This window comes from Notolepis coatsorum, assembly GCF_963971535.1.
Source record: "Notolepis coatsorum genome assembly, chromosome: 6".
Classification (NCBI taxonomy): domain Eukaryota; kingdom Metazoa; phylum Chordata; class Actinopteri; order Aulopiformes; family Paralepididae; genus Notolepis; species Notolepis coatsorum.
In genome coordinates this window covers 186004438-186020808 of record NC_140170.1, presented here as the reverse complement: position 1 = coordinate 186020808, position 16371 = coordinate 186004438, and positions in this window count along the sequence as shown.

Sequence of the window (16371 nt, the reverse complement as noted above, 5' to 3'; positions counted from 1 at the left end):
AAGAATGAGCATTTTCGACTAACTTTGATGTGGGATAAAAACCATTTCTCCCATAAGCAGTTTATGAAACTGCCATGGTTGTACTTAGTACTTCTTAGACTACTTGTACAAATTATATGAAATATTTTTACTGTGTACTTTTTGAGTAATTTGAGTTTCAAAGTCCTCAGAATCAGCATTTTCGACTAACTTTGATGTGGGATAAAAACCATTTCTCCCTTAAGCAGTTTATGAAACTGCCATGGTTGTACTTAGTACTTCTTAGACTACTTGTACAAATTATATGAAATATTTTTACTGTGTACTTTTTGAGTAATTTGAGTTTCAAAGTCCTCAGAATCAGCATTTTTGACTAACTTTGGTGTGGGATAAAAACCATTTCTCCCATAAGCAGTTTATGAAACTGCCATGGTTGTACTTAGTACTTCTTAGACTACTTGTACAAATTATATGATTTTTTTTACTGTGTACTTTTTGAGTAATTTCAGTTTCAAAGTCCTCAAGAATGAGCATTTTCGACTAACTTTGATGTGGGATAAAAACCATTTCTCCCATAAGCAGTTTATGAAACTGCCATGGTTGTACTTAGTACTTCTTAGACTAATTGTACAAATTATATGATTTTTTTTACTGTGTACTTTTTGAGTAATTTCAAGAATGAGCATTTTCGACTAACTTTGATGTGGGATAAAAACCATTTCTCCAATAAGCAGTTTATGAAACTGCCATGGTTGTACTTAGTACTTCTTAGACTACTTGTACAAATTATATGAAATATTTTTACTGTGTACTTTTTGAGTAATTTCAGTTTCAAAGTCCTCAGAATCAGCATTTTCGACTAACTTTGATGTGGGATAAAAACCATTTCTCCCATAAGCAGTTTATGAAACTGCCACGGTTGTACTTAGTACTTCTTAGACTACTTGTACAAATTATATGAAATATTTTTACTGTGTACTTTTTGAGTAATTTCAGTTTCAAAGTCCTCAGAATCAGCATTTGACAAAATTTGACGTGGGATAAAAACCATTTCTCCCATAAGCAGTTTATGAAACTGCCATGGTTGTACTTAGTACTTCTTAGACTACTTGTACAAATTATATGAAATATTTTTACTGTGTACTTTTTGAGTAATTTGAGTTTCAAAGTCCTCAGAATCAGCATTTTCGACTAACTTTGATGTGGGATAAAAACCATTTCTCCCATAAGCAGTTTATGAAACTGCCATGGTTGTACTTAGTACTTCTTAGACTACTTGTACAAATTATATGATTTTTTTTTACTGTGTACTTTTTGAGTAATTTCAGTTTCAAAGTCCTCAAGAATGAGCATTTTCGACTAACTTTGATGTGGGATAAAAACCATTTCTCCCATAAGCAGTTTATGAAACTGCCATGGTTGTACTTAGTACTTCTTAGACTACTTGTACAAATTATATAATTTTTTTTACTGTGTACTTTTTGAGTAATTTGAGTTTCAAAGTCCTCAGAATCAGCATTTTCGACTAACTTTGATGTGGGATAAAAACCATTTCTCCCATAAGCAGTTTATGAAACTGCCATGGTTGTACTTAGTACTTCTTAGACTAATTGTACAAATTATATGATTTTTTTTTACTGTGTACTTTTTGAGTAATTTGAGTTTCAAAGTCCTCAGAATCAGCATTTTCGACTAACTTTGATGTGGGATAAAAACCATTTCTCCCATAAGCAGTTTATGAAACTGCCATGGTTGTACTTAGTACTTCTTAGACTACTTGTACAAATTATATGAAATATTTTTACTGTGTACTTTTTGAGTAATTTGAGTTTCAAAGTCCTCAGAATCAGCATTTTCGACTAACTTTGATGTGGGATAAAAACCATTTCTCCCATAAGCAGTTTATGAAACTGCCATGGTTGTACTTAGTACTTCTTAGACTACTTGTACAAATTATATGATTTTTTTTTACTGTGTACTTTGAGTAATTTCAGTTTCAAAGTCCTCAAGAATGAGCATTTTCGACTAACTTTGATGTGGGATAAAAACCATTTCTCCCATAAGCAGTTTATGAAACTGCCATGGTTGTACTTAGTACTTCTTAGACTAATTGTACAAATTATATGATTTTTTTTACTGTGTACTTTTTGAGTAATTTCAAGAATGAGCATTTTCGACTAACTTTGATGTGGGATAAAAACCATTTCTCCAATAAGCAGTTTATGAAACTGCCATGGTTGTACTTAGTACTTCTTAGACTACTTGTACAAATTATATGAAATATTTTTACTGTGTACTTTTTGAGTAATTTCAGTTTCAAAGTCCTCAAAATCAGCATTTTCGACTAACTTTGATGTGGGATAAAAACCATTTCTCCCATAAGCAGTTTATGAAACTGCCACGGTTGTACTTAGTACTTCTTAGACTACTTGTACAAATTATATGAAATATTTTTACTGTGTACTTTTTGAGTAATTTCAGTTTCAAAGTCCTCAGAATCAGCATTTGACAAAATTTGACGTGGGATAAAAACCATTTCTCCCATAAGCAGTTTATGAAACTGCCATGGTTGTACTTAGTACTTCTTAGACTACTTGTACAAATTATATGAAATATTTTTACTGTGTACTTTTTGAGTAATTTGAGTTTCAAAGTCCTCAGAATCAGCATTTTCGACTAACTTTGATGTGGGATAAAAACCATTTCTCCCATAAGCAGTTTATGAAACTGCCATGGTTGTACTTAGTACTTCTTAGACTACTTGTACAAATTATATGATTTTTTTTACTGTGTACTTTTTGAGTAATTTCAGTTTCAAAGTCCTCAAGAATGAGCATTTTCGACTAACTTTGATGTGGGATAAAAACCATTTCTCCCATAAGCAGTTTATGAAACTGCCATGGTTGTACTTAGTACTTCTTAGACTACTTGTACAAATTATATAATTTTTTTTACTGTGTACTTTTTGAGTAATTTGAGTTTCAAAGTCCTCAGAATCAGCATTTTCGACTAACTTTGATGTGGGATAAAAACCATTTCTCCCATAAGCAGTTTATGAAACTGCCATGGTTGTACTTAGTACTTCTTAGACTAATTGTACAAATTATATGATTTTTTTTACTGTGTACTTTTTGAGTAATTTGAGTTTCAAAGTCCTCAGAATCAGCATTTTCGACTAACTTTGATGTGGGATAAAAACCATTTCTCCCATAAGCAGTTTATGAAACTGCCATGGTTGTACTTAGTACTTCTTAGACTACTTGTACAAATTATATGAAATATTTTTACTGTGTACTTTTTGAGTAATTTGAGTTTCAAAGTCCTCAGAATCAGCATTTTCGACTAACTTTGATGTGGGATAAAAACCATTTCTCCAATAAGCAGTTTATGAAACTGCCATGGTTGTACTTAGTACTTCTTAGACTACTTGTACAAATTATATGAATTTCTTTTACTGTGTACTTTTTGAGTAATTTGAGTTTCAAAGTCCTCAGAATCAGCATTTTCGACTAACTTTGATGTGGGATAAAAACCATTTCTCCCATAAACAGTTTATGAAACTGCCATGGTTGTACTTAGTACTTCTTAGACTACTTGTACAAATTATATGAAATATTTTTACTGTGTACTTTTTGAGTAATTTGAGTTTCAAAGTCCTCAGAATCAGCATTTTCGACTAACTTTGATGTGGGATAAAAACCATTTCTCCCATAAGCAGTTTATGAAACTGCCATGGTTGTACTTAGTACTTCTTAGACTACTTGTACAAATTATATGAAATATTTTTACTGTGTACTTTTTGAGTAATTTGAGTTTCAAAGTCCTCAGAATCAGCATTTTCGACTAACTTTGATGTGGGATAAAAACCATTTCTCCCATAAGCAGTTTATGAAACTGCCATGGTTGTACTTAGTACTTCTTAGACTACTTGTACAAATTATATGATTTTTTTTTACTGTGTACTTTTTGAGTAATTTCAGTTTCAAAGTCCTCAAGAATGAGCATTTTCGACTAACTTTGATGTGGGATAAAAACCATTTCTCCCATAAGCAGTTTATGAAACTGCCATGGTTGTACTTAGTACTTCTTAGACTACTTGTACAAATTATATGAAATATTTTTACTGTGTACTTTTTGAGTAATTTGAGTTTCAAAGTCCTCAGAATCAGCATTTTCGACTAACTTTGATGTGGGATAAAAACCATTTCTCCCTTAAGCAGTTTATGAAACTGCCATGGTTGTACTTAGTACTTCTTAGACTACTTGTACAAATTATATGAAATATTTTTACTGTGTACTTTTTGAGTAATTTCAGTTTCAAAGTCCTCAGAATCAGCATTTGACAAAATTTGACGTGGGATAAAAACCATTTCTCCCATAAGCAGTTTATGAAACTGCCATGGTTGTACTTAGTACTTCTTAGACTACTTGTACAAATTATATGAAATATTTTTACTGTGTACTTTTTGAGTAATTTGAGTTTCAAAGTCCTCAGAATCAGCATTTTCGACTAACTTTGATGTGGGATAAAAACCATTTCTCCCATAAGCAGTTTATGAAACTGCCATGGTTGTACTTAGTACTTCTTAGACTACTTGTACAAATTATATGATTTTTTTTACTGTGTACTTTTTGAGTAATTTCAGTTTCAAAGTCCTCAAGAATGAGCATTTTCGACTAACTTTGATGTGGGATAAAAACCATTTCTCCCATAAGCAGTTTATGAAACTGCCATGGTTGTACTTAGTACTTCTTAGACTACTTGTACAAATTATATAATTTTTTTTACTGTGTACTTTTTGAGTAATTTGAGTTTCAAAGTCCTCAGAATCAGCATTTTCGACTAACTTTGATGTGGGATAAAAACCATTTCTCCCATAAGCAGTTTATGAAACTGCCATGGTTGTACTTAGTACTTCTTAGACTAATTGTACAAATTATATGATTTTTTTTACTGTGTACTTTTTGAGTAATTTGAGTTTCAAAGTCCTCAGAATCAGCATTTTCGACTAACTTTGATGTGGGATAAAAACCATTTCTCCCATAAGCAGTTTATGAAACTGCCATGGTTGTACTTAGTACTTCTTAGACTACTTGTACAAATTATATGAAATATTTTTACTGTGTACTTTTTGAGTAATTTGAGTTTCAAAGTCCTCAGAATCAGCATTTTCGACTAACTTTGATGTGGGATAAAAACCATTTCTCCAATAAGCAGTTTATGAAACTGCCATGGTTGTACTTAGTACTTCTTAGACTACTTGTACAAATTATATGAATTTCTTTTACTGTGTACTTTTTGAGTAATTTGAGTTTCAAAGTCCTCAGAATCAGCATTTTCGACTAACTTTGATGTGGGATAAAAACCATTTCTCCCATAAACAGTTTATGAAACTGCCATGGTTGTACTTAGTACTTCTTAGACTACTTGTACAAATTATATGAAATATTTTTACTGTGTACTTTTTGAGTAATTTGAGTTTCAAAGTCCTCAGAATCAGCATTTTCGACTAACTTTGATGTGGGATAAAAACCATTTCTCCCATAAGCAGTTTATGAAACTGCCATGGTTGTACTTAGTACTTCTTAGACTACTTGTACAAATTATATGAAATATTTTTACTGTGTACTTTTTGAGTAATTTGAGTTTCAAAGTCCTCAGAATCAGCATTTTCGACTAACTTTGATGTGGGATAAAAACCATTTCTCCCATAAGCAGTTTATGAAACTGCCATGGTTGTACTTAGTACTTCTTAGACTACTTGTACAAATTATATGATTTTTTTTTACTGTGTACTTTTTGAGTAATTTCAGTTTCAAAGTCCTCAAGAATGAGCATTTTCGACTAACTTTGATGTGGGATAAAAACCATTTCTCCCATAAGCAGTTTATGAAACTGCCATGGTTGTACTTAGTACTTCTTAGACTACTTGTACAAATTATATGAAATATTTTTACTGTGTACTTTTTGAGTAATTTGAGTTTCAAAGTCCTCAGAATCAGCATTTTCGACTAACTTTGATGTGGGATAAAAACCATTTCTCCCTTAAGCAGTTTATGAAACTGCCATGGTTGTACTTAGTACTTCTTAGACTACTTGTACAAATTATATGAAATATTTTTACTGTGTACTTTTTGAGTAATTTGAGTTTCAAAGTCCTCAGAATCAGCATTTTTGACTAACTTTGGTGTGGGATAAAAACCATTTCTCCCATAAGCAGTTTATGAAACTGCCATGGTTGTACTTAGTACTTCTTAGACTACTTGTACAAATTATATGATTTTTTTTACTGTGTACTTTTTGAGTAATTTCACTTTCAAAGTCCTCAAGAATGAGCATTTTCGACTAACTTTGATGTGGGATAAAAACCATTTCTCCCATAAGCAGTTTATGAAACTGCCATGGTTGTACTTAGTACTTCTTAGACTAATTGTACAAATTATATGATTTTTTTTACTGTGTACTTTTTGAGTAATTTCAAGAATGAGCATTTTCGACTAACTTTGATGTGGGATAAAAACCATTTCTCCAATAAGCAGTTTATGAAACTGCCATGGTTGTACTTAGTACTTCTTAGACTACTTGTACAAATTATATGAAATATTTTTACTGTGTACTTTTTGAGTAATTTCAGTTTCAAAGTCCTCAGAATCAGCATTTTCGACTAACTTTGATGTGGGATAAAAACCATTTCTCCCATAAGCAGTTTATGAAACTGCCACGGTTGTACTTAGTACTTCTTAGACTACTTGTACAAATTATATGAAATATTTTTACTGTGTACTTTTTGAGTAATTTCAGTTTCAAAGTCCTCAGAATCAGCATTTGACAAAATTTGACGTGGGATAAAAACCATTTCTCCCATAAGCAGTTTATGAAACTGCCACGGTTGTACTTAGTACTTCTTAGACTACTTGTACAAATTATATGAAATATTTTTACTGTGTACTTTTTGAGTAATTTCAGTTTCAAAGTCCTCAGAATCAGCATTTTCGACTAACTTTGATGTGGGATAAAAACCATTTCTCCCATAAGCAGTTTATGAAACTGCCATGGTTGTACTTAGTACTTCTTAGACTACTTGTACAAATTATATGATTTTTTTTTACTGTGTACTTTTTGAGTAATTTCAGTTTCAAAGTCCTCAAGAATGAGCATTTTCGACTAACTTTGATGTGGGATAAAAACCATTTCTCCCATAAGCAGTTTATGAAACTGCCATGGTTGTACTTAGTACTTCTTAGACTACTTGTACAAATTATATAATTTTTTTTACTGTGTACTCTTTGAGTAATTTGAGTTTCAAAGTCCTCAGAATCAGCATTTTCGACTAACTTTGATGTGGGATAAAAACCATCTCTCCCATAAGCAGTTTATGAAACTGCCATGGTTGTACTTAGTACTTCTTAGACTACTTGTACAAATTATATGAAATATTTTTACTGTGTACTTTTTGAGTAATTTGAGTTTCAAAGTCCTCAGAATCAGCATTTTCGACTAACTTTGATGTGGGATAAAAACCATTTCTCCCATAAGCAGTTTATGAAACTGCCATGGTTGTACTTAGTACTTCTTAGACTACTTGTACAAATTATATGATTTTTTTTTACTGTGTACTTTGAGTAATTTCAGTTTCAAAGTCCTCAAGAATGAGCATTTTCGACTAACTTTGATGTGGGATAAAAACCATTTCTCCCATAAGCAGTTTATGAAACTGCCATGGTTGTACTTAGTACTTCTTAGACTAATTGTACAAATTATATGATTTTTTTTACTGTGTACTTTTTGAGTAATTTCAAGAATGAGCATTTTCGACTAACTTTGATGTGGGATAAAAACCATTTCTCCCTTAAGCAGTTTATGAAACTGCCATGGTTGTACTTAGTACTTCTTAGACTACTTGTACAAATTATATGAAATATTTTTACTGTGTACTTTTTGAGTAATTTGAGTTTCAAAGTCCTCAGAATCAGCATTTTTGACTAACTTTGGTGTGGGATAAAAACCATTTCTCCCATAAGCAGTTTATGAAACTGCCATGGTTGTACTTAGTACTTCTTAGACTACTTGTACAAATTATATGATTTTTTTTACTGTGTACTTTTTGAGTAATTTCACTTTCAAAGTCCTCAAGAATGAGCATTTTCGACTAACTTTGATGTGGGATAAAAACCATTTCTCCCATAAGCAGTTTATGAAACTGCCATGGTTGTACTTAGTACTTCTTAGACTAATTGTACAAATTATATGATTTTTTTTACTGTGTACTTTTTGAGTAATTTCAAGAATGAGCATTTTCGACTAACTTTGATGTGGGATAAAAACCATTTCTCCAATAAGCAGTTTATGAAACTGCCATGGTTGTACTTAGTACTTCTTAGACTACTTGTACAAATTATATGAAATATTTTTACTGTGTACTTTTTGAGTAATTTCAGTTTCAAAGTCCTCAGAATCAGCATTTTCGACTAACTTTGATGTGGGATAAAAACCATTTCTCCCATAAGCAGTTTATGAAACTGCCACGGTTGTACTTAGTACTTCTTAGACTACTTGTACAAATTATATGAAATATTTTTACTGTGTACTTTTTGAGTAATTTCAGTTTCAAAGTCCTCAGAATCAGCATTTGACAAAATTTGACGTGGGATAAAAACCATTTCTCCCATAAGCAGTTTATGAAACTGCCACGGTTGTACTTAGTACTTCTTAGACTACTTGTACAAATTATATGAAATATTTTTACTGTGTACTTTTTGAGTAATTTCAGTTTCAAAGTCCTCAGAATCAGCATTTTCGACTAACTTTGATGTGGGATAAAAACCATTTCTCCCATAAGCAGTTTATGAAACTGCCATGGTTGTACTTAGTACTTCTTAGACTACTTGTACAAATTATATGATTTTTTTTTACTGTGTACTTTTTGAGTAATTTCAGTTTCAAAGTCCTCAAGAATGAGCATTTTCGACTAACTTTGATGTGGGATAAAAACCATTTCTCCCATAAGCAGTTTATGAAACTGCCATGGTTGTACTTAGTACTTCTTAGACTACTTGTACAAATTATATAATTTTTTTTACTGTGTACTCTTTGAGTAATTTGAGTTTCAAAGTCCTCAGAATCAGCATTTTCGACTAACTTTGATGTGGGATAAAAACCATCTCTCCCATAAGCAGTTTATGAAACTGCCATGGTTGTACTTAGTACTTCTTAGACTACTTGTACAAATTATATGAAATATTTTTACTGTGTACTTTTTGAGTAATTTGAGTTTCAAAGTCCTCAGAATCAGCATTTTCGACTAACTTTGATGTGGGATAAAAACCATTTCTCCCATAAGCAGTTTATGAAACTGCCATGGTTGTACTTAGTACTTCTTAGACTACTTGTACAAATTATATGATTTTTTTTTACTGTGTACTTTGAGTAATTTCAGTTTCAAAGTCCTCAAGAATGAGCATTTTCGACTAACTTTGATGTGGGATAAAAACCATTTCTCCCATAAGCAGTTTATGAAACTGCCATGGTTGTACTTAGTACTTCTTAGACTAATTGTACAAATTATATGATTTTTTTTACTGTGTACTTTTTGAGTAATTTCAAGAATGAGCATTTTCGACTAACTTTGATGTGGGATAAAAACCATTTCTCCAATAAGCAGTTTATGAAACTGCCATGGTTGTACTTAGTACTTCTTAGACTACTTGTACAAATTATATGAAATATTTTTACTGTGTACTTTTTGAGTAATTTCAGTTTCAAAGTCCTCAAAATCAGCATTTTCGACTAACTTTGATGTGGGATAAAAACCATTTCTCCCATAAGCAGTTTATGAAACTGCCACGGTTGTACTTAGTACTTCTTAGACTACTTGTACAAATTATATGAAATATTTTTACTGTGTACTTTTTGAGTAATTTCAGTTTCAAAGTCCTCAGAATCAGCATTTGACAAAATTTGACGTGGGATAAAAACCATTTCTCCCATAAGCAGTTTATGAAACTGCCATGGTTGTACTTAGTACTTCTTAGACTACTTGTACAAATTATATGAAATATTTTTACTGTGTACTTTTTGAGTAATTTGAGTTTCAAAGTCCTCAGAATCAGCATTTTCGACTAACTTTGATGTGGGATAAAAACCATTTCTCCCATAAGCAGTTTATGAAACTGCCATGGTTGTACTTAGTACTTCTTAGACTACTTGTACAAATTATATGATTTTTTTTTACTGTGTACTTTTTGAGTAATTTCAGTTTCAAAGTCCTCAAGAATGAGCATTTTCGACTAACTTTGATGTGGGATAAAAACCATTTCTCCCATAAGCAGTTTATGAAACTGCCATGGTTGTACTTAGTACTTCTTAGACTACTTGTACAAATTATATAATTTTTTTTACTGTGTACTTTTTGAGTAATTTGAGTTTCAAAGTCCTCAGAATCAGCATTTTCGACTAACTTTGATGTGGGATAAAAACCATTTCTCCCATAAGCAGTTTATGAAACTGCCATGGTTGTACTTAGTACTTCTTAGACTACTTGTACAAATTATATGAAATATTTTTACTGTGTACTTTTTGAGTAATTTGAGTTTCAAAGTCCTCAGAATCAGCATTTTCGACTAACTTTGATGTGGGATAAAAACCATTTCTCCCATAAGCAGTTTATGAAACTGCCATGGTTGTACTTAGTACTTCTTAGACTACTTGTACAAATTATATGATTTTTTTTACTGTGTACTTTTTGAGTAATTTCAGTTTCAAAGTCCTCAAGAATGAGCATTTTCGACTAACTTTGATGTGGGATAAAAACCATTTCTCCCATAAGCAGTTTATGAAACTGCCATGGTTGTACTTAGTACTTCTTAGACTACTTGTACAAATTATATAATTTTTTTTACTGTGTACTTTTTGAGTAATTTGAGTTTCAAAGTCCTCAGAATCAGCATTTTCGACTAACTTTGATGTGGGATAAAAACCATTTCTCCCATAAGCAGTTTATGAAACTGCCATGGTTGTACTTAGTACTTCTTAGACTACTTGTACAAATTATATGATTTTTTTTACTGTGTACTTTTTGAGTAATTTCACTTTCAAAGTCCTCAAGAATGAGCATTTTCGACTAACTTTGATGTGGGATAAAAACCATTTCTCCCATAAGCAGTTTATGAAACTGCCATGGTTGTACTTAGTACTTCTTAGACTAATTGTACAAATTATATGATTTTTTTTACTGTGTACTTTTTGAGTAATTTCAAGAATGAGCATTTTCGACTAACTTTGATGTGGGATAAAAACCATTTCTCCAATAAGCAGTTTATGAAACTGCCATGGTTGTACTTAGTACTTCTTAGACTACTTGTACAAATTATATGAAATATTTTTACTGTGTACTTTTTGAGTAATTTGAGTTTCAAAGTCCTCAGAATCAGCATTTTCGACTAACTTTGATGTGGGATAAAAACCATTTCTCCCATAAGCAGTTTATGAAACTGCCATGGTTGTACTTAGTACTTCTTAGACTACTTGTACAAATTATATGATTTTTTTTTACTGTGTACTTTTTGAGTAATTTCAGTTTCAAAGTCCTCAAGAATGAGCATTTTCGACTAACTTTGATGTGGGATAAAAACCATTTCTCCCATAAGCAGTTTATGAAACTGCCATGGTTGTACTTAGTACTTCTTAGACTACTTGTACAAATTATATAATTTTTTTTACTGTGTACTTTTTGAGTAATTTGAGTTTCAAAGTCCTCAGAATCAGCATTTTCGACTAACTTTGATGTGGGATAAAAACCATTTCTCCCATAAGCAGTTTATGAAACTGCCATGGTTGTACTTAGTACTTCTTAGACTACTTGTACAAATTATATGAAATATTTTTACTGTGTACTTTTTGAGTAATTTGAGTTTCAAAGTCCTCAGAATCAGCATTTTCGACTAACTTTGATGTGGGATAAAAACCATTTCTCCCATAAGCAGTTTATGAAACTGCCATGGTTGTACTTAGTACTTCTTAGACTACTTGTACAAATTATATGATTTTTTTTTACTGTGTACTTTGAGTAATTTCAGTTTCAAAGTCCTCAAGAATGAGCATTTTCGACTAACTTTGATGTGGGATAAAAACCATTTCTCCCATAAGCAGTTTATGAAACTGCCATGGTTGTACTTAGTACTTCTTAGACTAATTGTACAAATTATATGATTTTTTTTACTGTGTACTTTTTGAGTAATTTCAAGAATGAGCATTTTCGACTAACTTTGATGTGGGATAAAAACCATTTCTCCAATAAGCAGTTTATGAAACTGCCATGGTTGTACTTAGTACTTCTTAGACTACTTGTACAAATTATATGAAATATTTTTACTGTGTACTTTTTGAGTAATTTCAGTTTCAAAGTCCTCAAAATCAGCATTTTCGACTAACTTTGATGTGGGATAAAAACCATTTCTCCCATAAGCAGTTTATGAAACTGCCACGGTTGTACTTAGTACTTCTTAGACTACTTGTACAAATTATATGAAATATTTTTACTGTGTACTTTTTGAGTAATTTCAGTTTCAAAGTCCTCAGAATCAGCATTTGACAAAATTTGACGTGGGATAAAAACCATTTCTCCCATAAGCAGTTTATGAAACTGCCATGGTTGTACTTAGTACTTCTTAGACTACTTGTACAAATTATATGAAATATTTTTACTGTGTACTTTTTGAGTAATTTGAGTTTCAAAGTCCTCAGAATCAGCATTTTCGACTAACTTTGATGTGGGATAAAAACCATTTCTCCCATAAGCAGTTTATGAAACTGCCATGGTTGTACTTAGTACTTCTTAGACTACTTGTACAAATTATATGATTTTTTTTTACTGTGTACTTTTTGAGTAATTTCAGTTTCAAAGTCCTCAAGAATGAGCATTTTCGACTAACTTTGATGTGGGATAAAAACCATTTCTCCCATAAGCAGTTTATGAAACTGCCATGGTTGTACTTAGTACTTCTTAGACTACTTGTACAAATTATATAATTTTTTTTACTGTGTACTTTTTGAGTAATTTGAGTTTCAAAGTCCTCAGAATCAGCATTTTCGACTAACTTTGATGTGGGATAAAAACCATTTCTCCCATAAGCAGTTTATGAAACTGCCATGGTTGTACTTAGTACTTCTTAGACTACTTGTACAAATTATATGAAATATTTTTACTGTGTACTTTTTGAGTAATTTGAGTTTCAAAGTCCTCAGAATCAGCATTTTCGACTAACTTTGATGTGGGATAAAAACCATTTCTCCCATAAGCAGTTTATGAAACTGCCATGGTTGTACTTAGTACTTCTTAGACTACTTGTACAAATTATATGATTTTTTTTACTGTGTACTTTTTGAGTAATTTCAGTTTCAAAGTCCTCAAGAATGAGCATTTTCGACTAACTTTGATGTGGGATAAAAACCATTTCTCCCATAAGCAGTTTATGAAACTGCCATGGTTGTACTTAGTACTTCTTAGACTACTTGTACAAATTATATAATTTTTTTTACTGTGTACTTTTTGAGTAATTTGAGTTTCAAAGTCCTCAGAATCAGCATTTTCGACTAACTTTGATGTGGGATAAAAACCATTTCTCCCATAAGCAGTTTATGAAACTGCCATGGTTGTACTTAGTACTTCTTAGACTACTTGTACAAATTATATGATTTTTTTTACTGTGTACTTTTTGAGTAATTTCACTTTCAAAGTCCTCAAGAATGAGCATTTTCGACTAACTTTGATGTGGGATAAAAACCATTTCTCCCATAAGCAGTTTATGAAACTGCCATGGTTGTACTTAGTACTTCTTAGACTAATTGTACAAATTATATGATTTTTTTTACTGTGTACTTTTTGAGTAATTTCAAGAATGAGCATTTTCGACTAACTTTGATGTGGGATAAAAACCATTTCTCCAATAAGCAGTTTATGAAACTGCCATGGTTGTACTTAGTACTTCTTAGACTACTTGTACAAATTATATGAAATATTTTTACTGTGTACTTTTTGAGTAATTTCAGTTTCAAAGTCCTCAGAATCAGCATTTTCGACTAACTTTGATGTGGGATAAAAACCATTTCTCCCATAAGCAGTTTATGAAACTGCCACGGTTGTACTTAGTACTTCTTAGACTACTTGTACAAATTATATGAAATATTTTTACTGTGTACTTTTTGAGTAATTTCAGTTTCAAAGTCCTCAGAATCAGCATTTGACAAAATTTGACGTGGGATAAAAACCATTTCTCCCATAAGCAGTTTATGAAACTGCCACGGTTGTACTTAGTACTTCTTAGACTACTTGTACAAATTATATGAAATATTTTTACTGTGTACTTTTTGAGTAATTTCAGTTTCAAAGTCCTCAGAATCAGCATTTTCGACTAACTTTGATGTGGGATAAAAACCATTTCTCCCATAAGCAGTTTATGAAACTGCCATGGTTGTACTTAGTACTTCTTAGACTACTTGTACAAATTATATGATTTTTTTTTACTGTGTACTTTTTGAGTAATTTCAGTTTCAAAGTCCTCAAGAATGAGCATTTTCGACTAACTTTGATGTGGGATAAAAACCATTTCTCCCATAAGCAGTTTATGAAACTGCCATGGTTGTACTTAGTACTTCTTAGACTACTTGTACAAATTATATAATTTTTTTTACTGTGTACTCTTTGAGTAATTTGAGTTTCAAAGTCCTCAGAATCAGCATTTTCGACTAACTTTGATGTGGGATAAAAACCATCTCTCCCATAAGCAGTTTATGAAACTGCCATGGTTGTACTTAGTACTTCTTAGACTACTTGTACAAATTATATGAAATATTTTTACTGTGTACTTTTTGAGTAATTTGAGTTTCAAAGTCCTCAGAATCAGCATTTTCGACTAACTTTGATGTGGGATAAAAACCATTTCTCCCATAAGCAGTTTATGAAACTGCCATGGTTGTACTTAGTACTTCTTAGACTACTTGTACAAATTATATGATTTTTTTTTACTGTGTACTTTGAGTAATTTCAGTTTCAAAGTCCTCAAGAATGAGCATTTTCGACTAACTTTGATGTGGGATAAAAACCATTTCTCCCATAAGCAGTTTATGAAACTGCCATGGTTGTACTTAGTACTTCTTAGACTAATTGTACAAATTATATGATTTTTTTTACTGTGTACTTTTTGAGTAATTTCAAGAATGAGCATTTTCGACTAACTTTGATGTGGGATAAAAACCATTTCTCCAATAAGCAGTTTATGAAACTGCCATGGTTGTACTTAGTACTTCTTAGACTACTTGTACAAATTATATGAAATATTTTTACTGTGTACTTTTTGAGTAATTTCAGTTTCAAAGTCCTCAAAATCAGCATTTTCGACTAACTTTGATGTGGGATAAAAACCATTTCTCCCATAAGCAGTTTATGAAACTGCCACGGTTGTACTTAGTACTTCTTAGACTACTTGTACAAATTATATGAAATATTTTTACTGTGTACTTTTTGAGTAATTTCAGTTTCAAAGTCCTCAGAATCAGCATTTGACAAAATTTGACGTGGGATAAAAACCATTTCTCCCATAAGCAGTTTATGAAACTGCCATGGTTGTACTTAGTACTTCTTAGACTACTTGTACAAATTATATGAAATATTTTTACTGTGTACTTTTTGAGTAATTTGAGTTTCAAAGTCCTCAGAATCAGCATTTTCGACTAACTTTGATGTGGGATAAAAACCATTTCTCCCATAAGCAGTTTATGAAACTGCCATGGTTGTACTTAGTACTTCTTAGACTACTTGTACAAATTATATGATTTTTTTTTACTGTGTACTTTTTGAGTAATTTCAGTTTCAAAGTCCTCAAGAATGAGCATTTTCGACTAACTTTGATGTGGGATAAAAACCATTTCTCCCATAAGCAGTTTATGAAACTGCCATGGTTGTACTTAGTACTTCTTAGACTACTTGTACAAATTATATAATTTTTTTTACTGTGTACTTTTTGAGTAATTTGAGTTTCAAAGTCCTCAGAATCAGCATTTTCGACTAACTTTGATGTGGGATAAAAACCATTTCTCCCATAAGCAGTTTATGAAACTGCCATGGTTGTACTTAGTACTTCTTAGACTACTTGTACAAATTATATGAAATATTTTTACTGTGTACTTTTTGAGTAATTTGAGTTTCAAAGTCCTCAGAATCAGCATTTTCGACTAACTTTGATGTGGGATAAAAACCATTTCTCCCATAAGCAGTTTATGAAACTGCCATGGTTGTACTTAGTACTTCTTAGACTACTTGTACAAATTATATGATTTTTTTTACTGTGTACTTTTTGAGTAATTTCAGTTTCAAAGTCCTCAAGAATGAGCATTTT